Here is a 17,702-nt window from a genome sequence, read left to right as displayed (position 1 = left end):
ACCTAGGCCAGGAAGCAGCACGTGACCCTCTGCAGAAGTCCCCCTCTCGTCCCCTCCTTTGTTCCTTACCTCCAACACCACAGATACAGTTTGCCTATTTTAAAAAAAAATATTTATATATATATATTTTAATTTATTTAATTAATTTATTTTTGGCTGCATTGGGTCTTTGTTGCTGCACATGGGCTTTCTCTGGTTGTGGTGAGCAGGGGATACTCTTCGTTGCAGTGCACGGGCTTTTCTTGTTGTGAAGCACAGGCTCTAGGTGCGCGGACTTCAGTAGTCGTGGCACATGGGCTCAGTAGTTGTGGCTCGCGGGCTCTAGAGCACAGGCTCAGTAGTTGTGGCGCACGGGCTTAGTTGCTCCGCGGCATGTGGGATCTTCCCGGACCAGGGCTCAAACCCATGTCCCCTGCACTGGCAGGTGGATTCTTAACCACTGCGCCACCAGGGAAGCCCCAGTTTGCCTATTTTTGAAGTTAATATTGGCTTGGCCAAAACGTTTGTTCAGGTTTTTCTGCAACATATGGAAAACCCAAACAAACCTTCTGGCAACCCAATACATGTGAAATAATGTAGAGTCTACCTTTTTGTGTCTGGTGTCTTTCACTCAACATTACATTTGTGAGATTCATCCATGTCGTGGGTAGCCATAGCTTGTTCAGTTCTGATGGCTGTAAAGATTCCATTATGTGGCTGTTCCACAGTTTACTGCTGGTGGATATCCGGGTTGTTTCTGTTTTGTTTTTTGCTACTATACACAGTGCTGTTGTTAATATTCTCGTACATGTCTTTCGTTAGATATACGTACATACCTCTGCTGACTATCCACCCAGGAGCAGAAGTACTGAATCACAGGGAAAGTGTATGCTCAGCTGTAGTAGGTTCTGCCCAAGCCTTTCAAAGTAGTTGTATCGATTTACACTTTCATCAGCAGTGTATGAGTGTTCTGGTTGCTCTCTACGATCGCCAACACGTGGTATTCTCGCTTTATTTTTAACCATTCTAGTCTATGTGGATATATTTTAGAATAAAATATTTAGCGCAACATTGTTCATCAGAGCAAACAAAACAAAACAAAAACGGGAAATGGTTGACATGAAAAGATGCTTTTCATATATTAAGTTAAAATGAAGTTATAGGGACTTCCCCGGTGGTCCAGTGGCTAAGACTTCACGTTCCCAATGCAGGGGGTCCGGATTTGATCCCTGTCAGGCAACTAGATACCACATGCATGCCGCAACTAAGAGTTCACATGCTGCAACTAAAGATCCCGCATGCTGCGATGAAGATCCCACACGCAGGGCTTCCCTGGTGGTGCAGTGGTTAAGACTGCCTGCCATTGCAGGGGACACAGATTCGAGCCCTAGTCCAGGAAGATCCCACATGCTGCAGAGCAGCTAAGCCTGTGTGCCATAACTACTGAGCCTGCGATCTAGAGACCATGAGCCACAACTACTGAAGCCTGCGCACCTAGAGCCCATGCTCCGCAACAAGGGAAGCCACCGCAGTGAAAAGCCGGCGCACCGCAACAAAGAGTAGCCCCCACTCGCTGCAACTAGAGAAAGACCACGCACAGTAACAAAGACCCAGTGCAGCCAAAGATAAATAAATAAAAATAAATAACTTTATTTAAAAAAAAAAGATCCTGCACGCAGCAACAAATATCCCGCATGCCGCAACTAAGACCTGGCGCAGCCAAAATTAGTAAATAAATAAAAATAAAAAAAAAATGAAGTTATAAAACTCTATTAACCCCATTTTAATTTTTTTTAAAAAGAAAGACAGAAAGAAATCTGTGCATCTCTCTTTTCCTCACCTCCCTCCTATCTCTATAACCCCTAGGGTGTTCTGATCCCTCTGCCCCAAATGCTTCTCCCTCGGACTCTTTTCACAGATGCTCATTCTCATGCTGAAGGCCTCATTTTAATCACCCCTCCTCAGAAAGGCCCTCCCCATCACTCATTACAAAATATGCCCTCTGAGCTCCATTTAGAACCCAGTTTTTTTTCCTTCCCGGTGATTAACAAGTTTCTAAATTTGTATAATGTTGTGTTGTTTGTCTTCCCTATAAATGCAGGGACCATGGGTGCCAGACCATAGATGTGGAGCTCTACTCACAGCATTCAGACATGCATAGAGCTCACATTCTACTGGGGATAAGACAGACAAACAACATGATTGCAGATGGTAATAAATCCTTCAAAGGATACAGTAGAAATTAATACAACATTGTAAAGCAACTATACTCCAATAAAAATTTTAAAAAAAAAAGGACCTACTGTATAGCACAGGGAACTCTACTCAGTGCTCTGTGGTGACCTAAATGGGAATGAAATCTAAAAAAGAGGGGATATATGTATATGTATAACTGATTCACTTTGCTGTACAGTAGAAACTAATACAACATTGTAAAGCAACTATACTCCAATAATTATTTTTTTTTAAATCCTTCAAAGGAAGTAAAATAAATGGCAACTGGAGGAAGGCAATGCTGAAGAAGGGGAGTTGAAACTCGAAAGAACGATAAGAATTCACTCCTGAAAAGATGTGACGGAAATTATTTCAAGCAGAGGGAGGAGTAAGTGCCAAGGCCCTGGGGCAGTTTGACTAGAGGGTAGTGACAGAGTCAGGGTGAGGGTTGTAGATGATGAGATCAGAGAGGAAGGGGTGAATGAGATCATGAAAAGCCTGGTAGGCTATGCTAAGGAGTTTGGATTTCATTGTAAAGCGAATGGTAAGGCGGGGGAGCATTTTAAGCAGAAAATGATATGAGTTAATTTACAGCTTTTAAGATATCCATCTGGCTGCTCCATGAGTTGTTAAGGGGAATAACAGAGGCAGAAGCTGGGAGGCTATTTCATTGGTCTCAGAGAGATCCCAATGGTTGGAACCAGGGTGATAGCGGTAGAGATGGAGAAGGGTGTTTGGATTCCAGACATAATTTGGAGGCTGCACCACCAGGACTTGTTGATAGACTGGGTGTGGTTTATGAGGACATAGAGGAATCAAGCATGACTATTTATGATCTGAGTTACTGGGTGAATGATGGGGCCACTAACTGATGGGCAAGCATAGAGGAACAAGTTCAGGGAAGAAAATCAGTTTTGTTTTAAGCCTGCTAACTTTATGATGAACTTTCAGATGACTATTACGCATCCAAGTGGGGATATCAACAAGCTAAATGGATACATGAGTCTAGACTCCGGGGTGGGGAGGGGGGAGAGATTGGGACTAGAGATAAGGACTTGGGAATTGTCAGCACATGGATAGTATTTGCAGCCATGGGACCAGAAAAGAGCCTAGGGAGACAGTTGGATGGGCAGGAGAAGGGAGCCCCAGACTGAGCCCAAACTGATCAAAGGAAAAGCAAAATCTCAGTAAAGGAGACTGAGGAGTTTGGCTTTCTGCAAAGGAAAAACTCAGAGTGTTTGGTTCTATGAAAGCCCAAGAAGAAAGTGTTACAGAAATAGAATAGCCAACTCTGTTAATTGTTTTGAGAATTGGAGTTCAATGAGAATGAAGAACTGACCCTTGAATTTGGCAACCTGAGGTTGTTGGTACCTTAATAAGAGCAAGGTTTTCTGGTTTTCTCGGTTGGGGTGGGAGTAGGAACAGTGTCTCAAGGGAATGGAAGCCTGTTAAGAATGTGTTGAAGAGAGACTTGTGGTGAGGAGGAGTGACTAACCTCTTACATGTGTGTATATTATAATGTAAATCACACTGTGGTGGTCATGGCTGTCTCTGCTCCTACCCAGACAGCTCGCTATGCCTTATTCACCTCTGTATTTCCAGTGCTTAGTACAACACACCTGACATAGTAGATACTCACTAAATTGTTGAAATAGTGCTTGTAAATAAAATCCTGTGCCCAAGTCCTAGACCAGCCAGGTGCTCCGTATATAGCCTGGATACTTCACTTGAACTCTTATTGTTTCATCTATTAAATGGGAAAACTGCAAAATGGGGAGAACAATATTAATCCCACAGGGTTATTGCACAGATGGAATGTGAAAATTTAGAGCTTTGGAAGCTGTGGCTCATCAAACAAATGTGAGTTGGGGTTATTATGAGCGCATGACAGAGAATCCACCAGACTCCAGCTCTCTGACGCACCTGGCACATTGTCCCCTGAAATTTTACTTGCAAAATCAATTCAAATTGGTTTCAATACAGACACTTTCTCATGAACTGAAAGTCAGCCAAAAGACACAGAACAAAGAGCTGCAGTAATTGTTAGCATCTCACACAACAGGGCCGTGTTTACCAGAGATGCTGGTTTTAGGATCAACCTTCTCGGAGGAGGTCTTTCGTGCAATCGAATGGGGAGTTCTACCAGGCAGAATTTCAATAGCATTTCCCAGGGAAACAAAATTGAAGGGTTTTGCCAACACCCATTAGAACCAGGAATTGGCAAATGGATTTGAAGGGCTGAAGTCTGTTCATCTGATTTCCCCTCCCAGGCCCAGCTATGGGGAGGGTTCCCAGGCATTGGTGGTTGTGACAGAGGCATCTGTCTCCTCCATTTCACCCTCTGAGTGGTCTTTACCCTCACGTTCACCATCAGCATTGTCAGAGCAACATCAGTTTTTTGATCCAGGTGTTTCCTCCGGGCTTGATGCTTTGCAGACATAATCTTGTTTGCTCTTCACCACTGTCCCATGACAGAGGATCAGTGATGATTCCCATTTTACAAAAAGAGGAAATAGAGGCTCAGAAAAGTTGTCTTGCTCATGTTCCCACAGCCAGGAAGTAGCAGAGTAGGGATTTAAATTCAAGTCTTCCTTACAAATTCAATTTCACTACCAGCGATTGGTCTGTTCAAATTGTCTGTTTCTTCTTGAGTCAGTCTTGGCAGGTTGTATGTTTCTAGAAATTTGTCCATTTCTTCTAGGTTGTCCAGTTTCTTGGCATATAACTGTTGGTAGTATTCTCTTATGATTTTTTGTATCCCTATGGTATAGGTTGTCTTTTCTCCTTTCATTTTTTTCTTTTTTTTTATAAATTTATTTATTTTGGGCTGCACTGAGTCTTCATTGCTGTGCGCGGGCTTTCTCTAGTTGCGGTGAGCAGGGGCTACTCTTTGTTGCAGTATGCGGGCTTCTCATTGTGGTGGCTTCTCTTGTTGCGGAGCATGGGCTCTAGGCACGGGCTTCAATAGTTGTGGCATGCGGGCTCAGTAGTTGTGGCTTAGTTGCTCTGTGGCATGTGGGATCTTCCTGGACCAGGGCTCAAACCCATGTCCCCTGCATTGGCAGGTGGATTCTTAACCACTGTGCCGCCAGGGAAACCCTCCTCTTTCATTTCTTTTTTTTTTTTAATTTGGGTCCTCTCTCTTTCCTTCTTGGTGAGCCTGCCTAAAGGTTTATCAATTTTGTTTATCTTTTCAAAAAACTACTCTTGGTTTCATCAATCTTTTCTATTGTTTTTTATCTCTATTTTATTTATTTCCTCTGTGATCTTTATTATTTCCTTCCTTCTGCTGACTTTGGGCTTTGCTTGTTCTTCTTTTTAAAATTCCTTTAGATGGTAGGTTAGGTTGTTTACTTGAGATTTTTCTTCTTTCTTGAGGAAGGCCTGCATTGCTATAAACTACTTTTGCTGCATCCCATAGATTTTGGAGTATTATGTTTCCATTTTCATTTGCTTGAGGTATTTTCTGATTTCCTCTTTGATTTCTTTACTGACCCCTTAGTTTTTTAGTAGCATGTTGTTTAGTCTCCACATGTTTGTTCTTTTCCCATTTTTCTTTTTGATTTCTAGTTTCATACTGTTGATTGGAAAAAATGCTTAATATAATTTATATCCTCTTAAATTTTTCTTTTTTAACATCTTTATTGGAGTATAATTGTTTTACAATGGTGTGTTAATTTCTGCCATATAACAAAGTCAGTCAGCTATCTGTATACATATATCTCCATATCCCCTCCCTCTTGCATCTCCCTCCCACCTACCCTATCCCACCCCTCTAGGTGGTCACAGAGCACCGAGCTGATCTCCCTGTGCTATGCGCTGCTTCCCACTAGCTATCTATTTTACATTTGGTAGTGTATATACGTCCATGCCACTCTCACTTCATCCCAGCTTACCTTTCCCGCTCCCTATGTCCTCAAGTCCATTCCCTACATCTGCGTCTTTATTCCTGTCCTGCCCCTAGGTTCTTCAGAACAATTTTTTTTTTTTTTTTTTAGATTTCATATATATATGTTAGCATACGGTATGTGGTTTTCTCTTTCTGACTGACTTCACTCTGTATGACAGACTCTAGGTCCATCCACCTCACTACAAATAATTGTTTTATTTCTTTTTATGGCTGAGTAATATTCCACTGTATATATGTGCCACATCTTCTTTATCCATTCATCTGTCATGGATACTTAGGTTGCTTCCATGTCCTGGTAATTGTAAATAGTGCTGCAATGAATATTGTGGTACATGTCTCTTTTTGAATTAAAGTTTTCTCAGGGTATATGCCCAGTAGTGGGATTCGTGTGTCATATGGTAGTTCTATTTTTAGTTTTTTAAGGAACCTCTATACTGTTTTCCATAGTGGCTGTATCAATTTACGTTCCCACCAACAGTTCAAGAGGGTTCCCTTTTCTCCACACCCTCTCTGGCATTTATTCTTTGTAGATTTTGATGATGGCCATTCTGACCGGTGTGAGGTGATACCTCATTGTAGTTTTGATTTGCATTTCTCTAATGATTAGTGATGTTGAGCATCCTTTCATGTGTTTGATTGCAATCTGTATATCTTCACTGGAGACACGTCAATTTAGGTCTTCTGCCCATTTTTGGATTCGGTTGTTTGTTTTTTTGATATTGAGTTGCAGGAGCTGCTTGTATATTTTGCAGATTAATCCTTTGTCAGTTGCTTCATTTGCAAACATTTTCTGCCATTCTGAGGGTTGTCTTTTCCTCTTGTTTATGGTTTCCTTTGCTGTGGAAAAGCTTTTAAGTTTCATTAGGTCGCATTTATTTATTTTTGTTTTTATTTCCATTTCTGTAGGAGGTGGGTCAAAAAGCGTCTTGCTGTGATTTATGTCATAGAGTGTGCGGCCTACGTTTTCCTCTAGGAGTTTTATAGTGTTTGGCCTTACATTTAGGTCTTTAATCCATTTTGAGTTTATTTTTGTATATGGTGTTAAGAAGTGTTCTTATTTCATTCTTTTACATGAAGCTGTCCAGTTTTCCCAGCACCACTTATTGAAAAGGCTGTCTTTTCTCCATTGTATATTCTTGCCTCCTTTATTAAAGATAAGGTGACCATATGTGTGTGGGTTTATCTCTGGGCTTTCTATCCTGTTCCATTGATCTATATTTCTATTTTTGTCCCAGTACCATACTGTCTTGATTACTGTAGCTTTGTAATATATCTGAAGTCAGGGAGCCTGATTCCTCCAGATCCATTTTTCTTTCTCAAGATTGCTTTGGCTATTCGAGGTCTTTTGTGTTTCCGTACAAATTGTGAAAGTTTTTGTTCTAGTTCTGTGAAAAATGCCATTGGTAGTTTGATAGGGATTACACTGAATCTGTAGATTGCTTTGGGTAGTAGAGTCATTTTCACAATGTTGATTCTTCCAATCCAAGAACATGGTATATCTCTCCATCAGTTTGTATCATCTTGAATTTCTTTCATCAGTGTCTTATAGTTTTGTGCATACAGGTATTTTGTCTCCTTTGGTAGGTTTATTCCTATGTATTTTATTCTTTTTGTTGCAATGGTAAATGGGAGTGTTCCAGATTTTTCATCATTAGTGTATAGGAATGCAAGAGATTTCTGTGCATTAATTTTGTATCCTGCAGCTTTACCAAATTCATTGATTAGCTCTAGTAGTTTTCTGGTAGCATCTTTAGGATTCTCTATGTATAGTATCATGTCATCTTCAAACAGTGACAGCTTTATTTCTTCTTGTTCAATTTGTATTCCTTTTATTTCTTTTTCTTCTCTGATTGCTGTGGCTAAAAAGTATTTCTGCAGTGTCAGTTATTACTTCTTCTTTTTCACTTCTAATTCTATTGATTTGAGTCTTCTCCCTTTTTTTCTTGATGAGTCTGGGTAATGGCTTATCAATTTTGTTTATCTTCTCAAAGAACAAGCTTTTAGTTTTATTGATCTTTGCTAACATTTCCTTCATTTCTTTTTCATTTATTTCTGATCTGATATTTATCATTTCTTTCCTTCTGCTAACTTTGGGGTTTGTTTGTTCTTCTTTCTCTAAGTGCTTTAGGTGTAAGGTTAGGTTGTTCATTTGAGATTTTTCTTGTTGCTTGAGGTAGGATTGTATTGCTATAAGCTTCTCTCTTAGAACTGCTTTTGCTGCGTCCCATAGCTTTTGGGTCGTCGTGTTTTCATTGTCATTTGTTTCTAAGTAACTTTTGATTTCCTCTTTGATTTCTTCAGTGATCTCTTGGCTGTTTAGTAGTGTATTGTTTAGCCTCCATGTGTTTGTATTTTTTACAGTTTTTTCCTATAATTGATATCTAGTCTTATAGCATTGTGGCCAGAAAAGATACTTGATATGATTTCAATTTTCTTCAGTTTATCAAGGCTTGATTTGTGACCCAAGATATGATCTATCCTGGAGAATGTTCCATGAGCACTTGAGAAGAAAGTGTATTTTGTTGCTTTTGGATGGAATGTCCTATAAATATCCATTAAGTCCATCTTGTTTAGTGTGTCATTTAAAGCTTGTGTTTCCTTATTTATTTTCATTTTGGTTGATATGTCCATTGGTGAAAGTGGGGTGTTAAAGTCCCCTATTATTATTGTGTTACTGTCGATTTCCCCTTTTATGACTGTTAGCATTTTCCTTATGTATTGAGTTGCTCCTATGTTGGGTGCATAAATATTTACAATTGTTATATCTTCTTCTTGGATTGATACCTTGATCATTATATAGGGTCCTTCTTTGTCTCTTGTAATTGTTTTTATTTTAAAATCTATTTTGTCTGATATAACAGTTGCTACTACAGCTTTCTTTTGATTTCCATTTGCATGGATTATCTTTTTCCATCCCCTCACTTTCAGTCTGTATGTGTCCCTAGGTCTGAAGTGGGTCTCTTATAGACAGCATATATATGGGTCTTGTTTTTGTATCCATTCAGCCAGTCTATGTCTTTTGGTTGGAGCATTCAATACATTTACATTTAAGGTAATTATCGATATGTATGTTCCTATTACCATTTTCTTAATTGTTTTGGGTCTGTTTTTGTAGGTCTTTTCCTTCTCTTGTGTTTCCTGCATACAGAAGTTCCTTTAGCATTTGTTGTAAAGCTGGTTTGCTGGTGCTGAATTCTCTTAGCTTTTGCTTGTCTGTAAAGGTTTTAATTTCTCCATCGAATCTGAATGAGATCCTTGCTGGCTAGAGTAACCTTGGTTGTAGGTTTTTCCCTTTTATCACTGTAAATATGTCCTCCCACTCCCTTCTGGCTTGCAGAGTTTCTGTTGAAAGATCAGCTGTTAACCTTATGGGGTTTCCCTTGTATTTTATTTGTTGCTTTTCCATTGCTGCTTTTAATATTTTTTCTTTGTACTTAATTTTTGATAGTTTGATTAATATGTGTCTTGGCATGTTTCTCCTTGGATTTATCCTGTATGGGACTCTCTGCACTTCCTGGACTTGATTGACTATTTCCTTTCCCATATTAGGGAAGTTTTCAACTGTAATCCCTTCAAATATTTTCTCAGTCTCTTTCTTTTTCTCTTCTTCTTCTGGGACCCCTATAATTCAAATGTTGGTGAGTTTACTGTTGTCCCAGAGGTCTTTGAGACTGTCCTCAGTTCTTTTCATTCTTTTTTCTTTATTCTGCTCCGCAGTAGTTATTTCCACTATTTTATCTTCCAGGTCACTTATCCGTTCTTCTGCCTGTTATTCTGCTATTGATTCCTTCTAGAGAATTTTTAATTTCACTTATTGTGTTGTTCATCACTGTTTGTTTGCTCTTTAGTTCATCTTGGCCCTTGTTAAACGTTTCTTGTATTTTCTCCATTCTACTTCCAAGGTTTTGGATATCTTTACTGTCATTACTCTGAACTCCTTTTCAGGTAGACTGCCTATTTTCTCTTCATTTGTTTGGTTTGGTGGGTTTTCACCTTGCTGCTTCATCTGCTGTGTATTTCTATGTCTTCTCATTTTGCTTAACTTACTGTGTTTGGGGTCTCCTTTTCACAGGCTGCAGGTTCATAGTTCCCATTGTTTTTGGTGTCTGCCCCCAGTGGGTAAGATTGGTTTAGTGGGTTGTGTAGGCTTCCTGGTGGAGGGGACTGGTGACTGTGTTCTGGTGGATGAGGCTGGATCTTGCCTTTCTGGTGGGCAGGACCATGTCCAGTGGTGTGTTTTGGGGTGTCTGTGAACTTATTATGATTTTAGGCAGCCTCTCTGCTAATGGGTGGGGTTGTGTTCCTGTCTTGCTAGTTGTTCGGCATGGGCTGTCCAGTATTGGAGCTTGCTGATCATTGAGTGGAGTTGGGTCTTAGCATTGAGATGGAGATCTCTGGGAGATGTCTCGCAGATTGATGCTATGAGTGGCCAGGAGGTCTCTGGTGGACCAATGTCCTGAACTGGCTCTCCCACCTCAGAGGCTCAGGCCTGACACCCGGCTGGAGCACCAATACCCTCTCAGCCACACAGCTCAGAAGAAAAGGGAGAAAAGAAAAAAACAAAAGAAAGAAAGAAAAAATAAGTAAAATAAATAAGGTTATTAAAATTTCAAAATTATTAAAAAAATAAGAAGAGAGGAAGCTAACCAATAAAGAAATCTACCAATGATAACAAGTGCTAAAAACTATACTAAAACAAAATGGACAGACAGAACCCTAGGAGAAATGGTAAAAGCAAACCTATACAGACAAAATCACACAAAGAAGCATACACATACACACTCACAAAAACAGAAAAAAAATGTATACATAAAGAAAAAGGAAGCAAGCAACCAAATCAATAAACAAACCTACCAATGATAATAAGCTCTAAATACTAAAGTAAGATAAACATATAACTAGGGAGACTTCCCTGGTGGCACAGTCATTAAGAATCCACCTGCCAATGCAGGGGACATGGGTTCGAGCCCTGGTCTGGAGGATCCCACATGCTGCGGAGCAACTAAGCCTGTGCACCACAACTACTGAGCCTCCGCTCTGGAGCCCATGAGCCACAACTACTGAGCCTAAGAGCCACAACTACTGAACCCCACGCACCTAGAGCCTGTGCTATGCAACAGGAAAAGCCACCACAATGAGAAGCCTGTGCACCACAACCAAGAGTAGCCCCCACTCACCACAACTAGAGAAAGCCCACGCACAGCAACAAAGACCCAATGCAGCCAAATAAATAAATAAAATATTTTTTAAAACACAAATATATAACTAGAAACAAATTAGAGGCAGAAAGCAAACCCCAAGTCCAGAGTTGCTCCCAAAGTCCACCACCTCAGTTTTGGGATGATTCGTTGTCTATTTAGATATTCTACAGATGCAGGGTACATCAAGTTGATTGTGGAGATTTAATCTGCTGCTTCTGAGGCTCATGGAGAAATTTCCCTTTCTCTTCTTTGTTTGCACAGCTCCTGGGGTTCAGCTTTGGGTCTGGCCCAGCCTCTGCATGTAGGTCGCCCTCTGGTGTCTGTTCTTCACCCAAACAGGAGGGGGTTAAAGGAGCAGCTGATTAGGGGGCTGTGGCTCACTCAGTCCGGGGGGAGGGAGGGGTATGGAATGTGGGGCGAGCCTGTGGCAGCAGAGGCCAACATGGCATTGCAACAGCCTAAGGTGTGCCATGTGTTCTCCCAAGGAAGTTGTCCCTGGATCATGGGACCCTGGCAGTGGCAGGCTGCACAGGCTCCCCGGAGGGGAGGTGTGGATAGTGACCTGGGCTTGCACACAGGATTCTTGTTGGCTGCAGCAGCAGTGTTAGCGTTTCATGCCTGACTCTGGAATCCACGCTGATAGCTGCAGCTCACTCCCATCTCTGGAGCTCATTTAGGCGGTGCTCTGAATCCCCTCTCCTCGTGCACCCCGAAACAATGGTCTCTTGACTCTTAGACAGTTCCAGCCTTCTTCCTGAACTCCCTCCCAGTTAGCTGTGGCGCACTAGCCCCCTTCGGGCTGTGTTCGCGCAGCCAACCCCAGTCCTCTCCCTGGGATCTGACCTCCGAAGCCTGAGCCTCAGCTCCCAGCCCCCACCCACCCCAGCGGGTGAGCAGACAAGCCTCTCAGGCTGGTGAGTGCTGGTCAGCACTGATCCTCTGTGTGGGAATCTCTCCGCTTTGCCCTCTGCACCCCTGTTGCTGCGCTCTCCTCCGTGGCTCTGAAACTTCCCCCCTGCCCACCCCCATCTCTGCCAGTGAAGGGGCTTCCTAGTGTGTGGAAACTTTTCCTCCTTCACAGCTCCCTCCCAGAGTTGCAGGTTCTGCCCCTATTCTTTTGTCTCTGTTTTTCCTTTTTTCTTTTGCCCCACCCAGGTATGTGGGGAGTTTCTCTGCCTTTTGGGAAATCTGAGGTCTTCTGCCAGCGTTCAGTAGGTGTTCTGTAGGAGTTGTTCCACATGTAGATGTATTTTTGTTGTATTTGTGGGGAGGAAGGTGATATCCACATCTTACTTCTCCGCCATCTTGAAGGTCCTCCCCCTATCCTCTTAAATTTGTCAAGGCTTGTTTTGTGGCCTAGCATGTGATCTATCCTGGAAAATGTTCCATGTGCACTTGAAAAGAGTGTGTATTCTGTTGTTTTTTGATGGAATGTCCTGTAGATATCTATTAATTCCAACTGGTCTACTGTATCATTTAAGACCACGGTTGCCTGACTTCCCTGGTGGTGCAGCGGTTAAGAATCCATCTGCCAATGCAGGGAACATGGGTTTGAGCCCTGGTCTGGGAAGATCCCACATTCCGCGGAGCAACTAATCCTGTGCGCCACAACTACTGAGCCCACGTGCCACAACTTCTGAAGCCCACGTGCCTAGAGCCCTTGCTTCACAACAAGAGAAGCCACCACAATGAGAAGCCTACACACCGCAACGAAGAGTAGCCCCCCCCTCGCCGCAACTAGAGAAAGCCCGCGTGCAGCAGCGAAGACCCAACGCAACCAAAAATGAATAAATAAATTAAAAAAAAAAAGACCACTCTTTCCTTATTGATTTATGTCTGGATGATCTGTCCATTGATGTAAGTGGGGTGTTAAAGTCTCCTACTATTATTGTATTATTGTCAATTACTCCTTTTACATCTGTTAATATTAACTACTATGATATCCTCTTCTTTATTGATTCCTTTATCATTATACAATGACTTTCTTTGCCTTATGTTATAAACTTTGTTTTAAAGTTTATTTTCTCTGATATGTATATTGCTACCCCCCATTTTCTTGTCGTTTCCATTTGCTTGAAATATCTTCTTCTATCCCCTCACTTTCAGTCTGTGTGTGTCTTTAGCTCTGAAATGAGTCTCTTGTAAGCAGCATATAGATGGGTCTTGTTGTTTTATCCAATCAGCCAGCCTATGTCTTTTGATCAGAGCATTTAGTCCATTGACGTTTAAAGTAGTTATCAATAGGTGTGTACTGATTGCCATTTTATTATACTTGTTTTCTGGTTGTTTTTGTAGTTCTCCATTCATTCCTCTTTTTGTTTCTTCCTTTGTGGTTTGATAATCTTCTTTAGTGGTATGCCTGTGTTCCTTTCTTTCTAGGTTTTGTGTATCTATTGTAGGTTTTTGATTTGTGGTTCCCATGGGGTTCATATATGTTGACCTATAACTATAGCTACTTGTTTTAAACTGGTAGTCATTTAAGTTCACATTCTAAAAGATCTACATTTTTTATTCCCCTCCCAACATTTTATGTTTTTGATGCCATATTTTACATCTTCATGTTTATCTCTTCACTGTTTATTGTAGTTATAGTTGCTTTTATAATTTTTTCATCTTTTAATCTTTGTACTAGCTTATTTAAGTGGTTGATCCTCAATCCTTACTATGCATCTGCCTTTTTTTAGTGGGATTTTTCCTTTCCTATAGATTCTTGCTTCTTGTTATAGCCTTTTCTCTTCCACTTAGAGAAGACCCTTTACTATTTCTTTTAGGGTAGGTTTAGTATTGATGAACTCTTTTAGATATTGCCTGTCTGAGAAGTTCTTTATCTCTCCTTCAATTCTAAATGATAATTTGCTGCATAGAGTATCCTAGGTTGCAGGTTTTTCCATTTCAGCACTTTGAATATATCATGACACTCCCTGCTGGCTGCAAAGTTTCTGCAGAAAAATCAGTTGATAGCCTTAATGGGGGATTCCTTGTATATGACTCTCTTTCTCTTGCTGCCTTTAGAATTCCATCTTTTTATCCATAAGATGACAGGGTTGATCTTTATGGCCATGTCCACTTCTAATTTCTCTCATTTCCTAGAGGAGGAAGCAAGCAGGGTTGGGGGCCACAAAGGGCACAGTGGTCTGGCAGACAATGTACCAGCAAATTCCCGTAATGACAGGTCTCCCATTCTAGATAAGTCTGCGATAAAAAAACAGCTCCTCCAACAGCATGCCAGTATTTTCCATGACTACATCTGATGGGCAATGGGTGGGATGTATTGTTCTTGGTCCAGATGAGACCATAGCTGATGGCCTCCCAGAAACAACCAGGAAAATCTTTAAAAGGAATAGTTAGAATCTGAAAGAGATTGAGACTTGGCCTGAGGTAGAAGGGTAAGAATGAGCAGCACAAGTGGTCTTGGTTAAGGAAGGTATATGGGTACATTTGGAAGATTCCAAATAGGTTAAATGCTGGACCCCAACAAGAGGCTTTAGATGTACAATGTGATAGTGTGACATTAGAAGGTGGGCTTGCCAAGAAAGTGGTAGGCATTATACTAGGACCTTATATTATCTTATTTAATCTTCAAAACAAGAAATTACAAGGTAAGTCTCATTCTCCTTATGTACGTATGTATGTACACACTGAACATGAAGTCAAACAAAAGACTCTGAGGGGCTTCATACTTGTGACTTCCAACATTCACACTTATGTGCATGAATGCAAAAAAGACTGGAAAGGGATATACTAAAATTATACAATTATTAGCATAATTTTAACCATTTAAATTTTATTTTCCTTACATCTTTTCATTTTCTAAATTCTCTCCATGTATTTCTTTTTATGATCAGAAAACTCATATGATTTTTATCTATCTGGTCATCCTTTTATTTCCCCATTTAGAAGTTGTGAAAACTGAGGTTCAGGGAATGACTTGCTGGGGGTTGTACTGTTAGTAAATAACAGAGCCAGGAATTCAAACTCAGGTCGGACCAATTCGCAGCCCTGGGCAGAGTCAAGCCTGGGTGTAAAGCTTTGGTTGGGGCTCAGGGTTTTGTTTGTTTGGGGCATTGCGCTCCCTCCTGCCCGCCCCCCATACACACGTGTCTGCAGGCCTCCCTGCCTCTGGTCTCCAACAGTGGGGCTGTCTCATCTTCCTTCCCTCCTCTGTGTGAGGACAGTCAGCTATCTGTCCTGGAGCCAAGGACAGGATATCAAGGGCTCGGACTCATTTTACTTCCTGAACAGGGAAGTGGCCTAGCTCTGTGTAAACCATCAATTCGAGGGGGACGTATTTAGCTGCCCTCCCTAGTTGGCAGCGGGGAGGCGGGCAGGGTCCTGTCAGCCAGAGGATGCAGGCCCAGCTCCAAAAGGGTTTTTGTCTGAGGCTGGGCCCCAGGCCAGAGTGACATTCTTTGGTGGAGGCTGCCAGGCCACTACTGAGAGGGGCACCTGTGGGCCAGCGAGGGAAGGAGTGAGAAGCCCACCTTTCTTCCAGAGAGGAGAGAGCCTGGGGGTAGGAATCAGCTGTTCGGGGTCCCCCGGGGTGCTGAGGTGCTTCAGGCTTGAGAAGAGAAGCCGAGACCCAGACTTCCACTGCCTAGAGACACGGACTATTCATTTCTCAGCCTTTGTTACGTATGAATAAAATCCCAACAGGAGGAAAGAAATCCATTCCTTCCTTGGCAGGTTTCTTATAAAAAAACCTGAGTTTGGGCTTCCCTGGTGGCACAGTGGTTGAGAGTCCGCCTGCCGATGCAGGGGACATGGGTTCGTGCCCCGGTCCGGGACGATCCCACATGCTGCGGAGCGGCTGGGTGCATGAGCCATGGCTGTTGGGCCTGCGCGTCCGGAGCCTGTGCTCTGCAACGGGAGAGGCCACAGCAGTAAGAGGCCCGCGTACCACAAAAAAACAAAACAAAACAAAACAAAAAATATGAGTTCACAGACCTGTCTAGTGGGAAAAAATATCCTATTTTGGAATTCTCCTCTTCCAATTCCCCACTTAGTACACAGTCACCGTTTGTGGTGGAGGCACTGCCCTGATTCCCTTCGCAGGGCGGGTGCAGCCACATCTCTCTGTTGTTGTGAGTGTTGGCTGCTAATGCTCACAGCTGCCCCCTTCTCTGCAGAATCGCCCTCAGCCGTCAGAAACCATCTTCCCCTGGAGGTTACCCTCCTCCAGTCCCCCACCCTCCCAGCCACTTGTAGTCAATGACTGACACAGGGTCTCAAAGAGGCGCCAAGTTTGTGGATCAGTTCATGCCCCAGAGCCCCCTGTGGGATCAGGCTGAGGCTAGGCTGACTGAGTCCACATCCTTACTCAGCTCTTTCTCTGGCCTCTCCTGCTTCTCTCACTCCCATTCTTCTGAAGGTCCTTCCTTTACAAGTCTCATGCAAAAGAATCCCCATGTTAGGTTCTACGTCTAGAAAACCTGAGCTCAGAAACTCTTCTTTCATTCATTTATTTCTGTAAACAACGTATTGAGCCGTGTTATAGATGTGTTTGTATGTGTAGGGAATGCGGTTGTGAACCAAATAAACGTGGCTTTGCCCTCAATGAGCTTATATGGTCTAGTGGTAGGCGACACATACTAAACAATCACGCACACAAAATACAATTAAGATGATAATTAGCACTGTGTGTCAGAAGTATAGAGTTATGAGTAAACATGACTGAAAAGTTCTAGTAATTTACCTACTGTCTCTCAGCTCCACAACTGTCCTACATTTTGCTCTAAGCTGCTGGGGCTGGCACTCTGCTAACTACATTTCCCAGGTGCCCTTGCCCACTGTCTTTTTGCTAGGTTCTGCTAATAAGAGGCACTAGAAGGAAACTGGAAGGCAGAAGGGATGGAGAAGGAACTCACTTCCTGTGTTCTCTTCTTCTTGCCAATCTTTGCACCTGGCGGGTGCCCCCCTCTCAGAGGACTGAGCACCAGCTCTGCAGAGCCCCGACTCCACTGTAGCAGTAGACGGCTCCCATCCCCAGAACCAGCCTGCAGTGCCTCTTCAGATGTTCCAGCAGTAGCTCCATGCATCTAGGTTCTGGGAAATTCACCTCTTCCCTTTGCTCCCTAGTCCTAAGGTTGGCAATTGCTTCCTGCCACTTTTTTCCCCTGGGTTGCCTCAACATCTCTGTTCACTCTTTCAGTCCTGTAACACCTGTATAACCACCTCCCTGCATTAAATTCCCTCTGGTTGAGGGAACCAGCCTCCTCAGTTTCCTTGGCTTCCTGTGAAACAGGAGGGAAGAGGGCAGGGCATAACCTTCTAAAGAACGACATAGCTTGAGGACACGACATAAACTGATTAGAACCAAACAGGTCCAAGATGTCAGACTTCCACTGGACCTTGAGCCTCAGTATACCCTCATTGTAACACATCAGTATGCTAAATGACAC

At 42.4% G+C, this 17,702-nt stretch overlaps 1 protein-coding gene across 1 annotated transcript in view; it reads right to left on the bottom strand.

Moving 5' to 3' along the window:
* MTSS1 (MTSS I-BAR domain containing 1) overlaps positions 1-17,702 on the bottom strand; it is a 260,477-nt gene that overhangs the window by 227,403 nt on the left and 15,372 nt on the right. The window lies entirely within an intron of this gene.

This window comes from Stenella coeruleoalba (assembly GCF_951394435.1).
Source record: "Stenella coeruleoalba genome assembly, chromosome: 17".
NCBI classification, from domain to species: Eukaryota; Metazoa; Chordata; class Mammalia; order Artiodactyla; family Delphinidae; genus Stenella; species Stenella coeruleoalba.
This window is presented reverse-complemented; position numbering and strand designations above follow the sequence as displayed.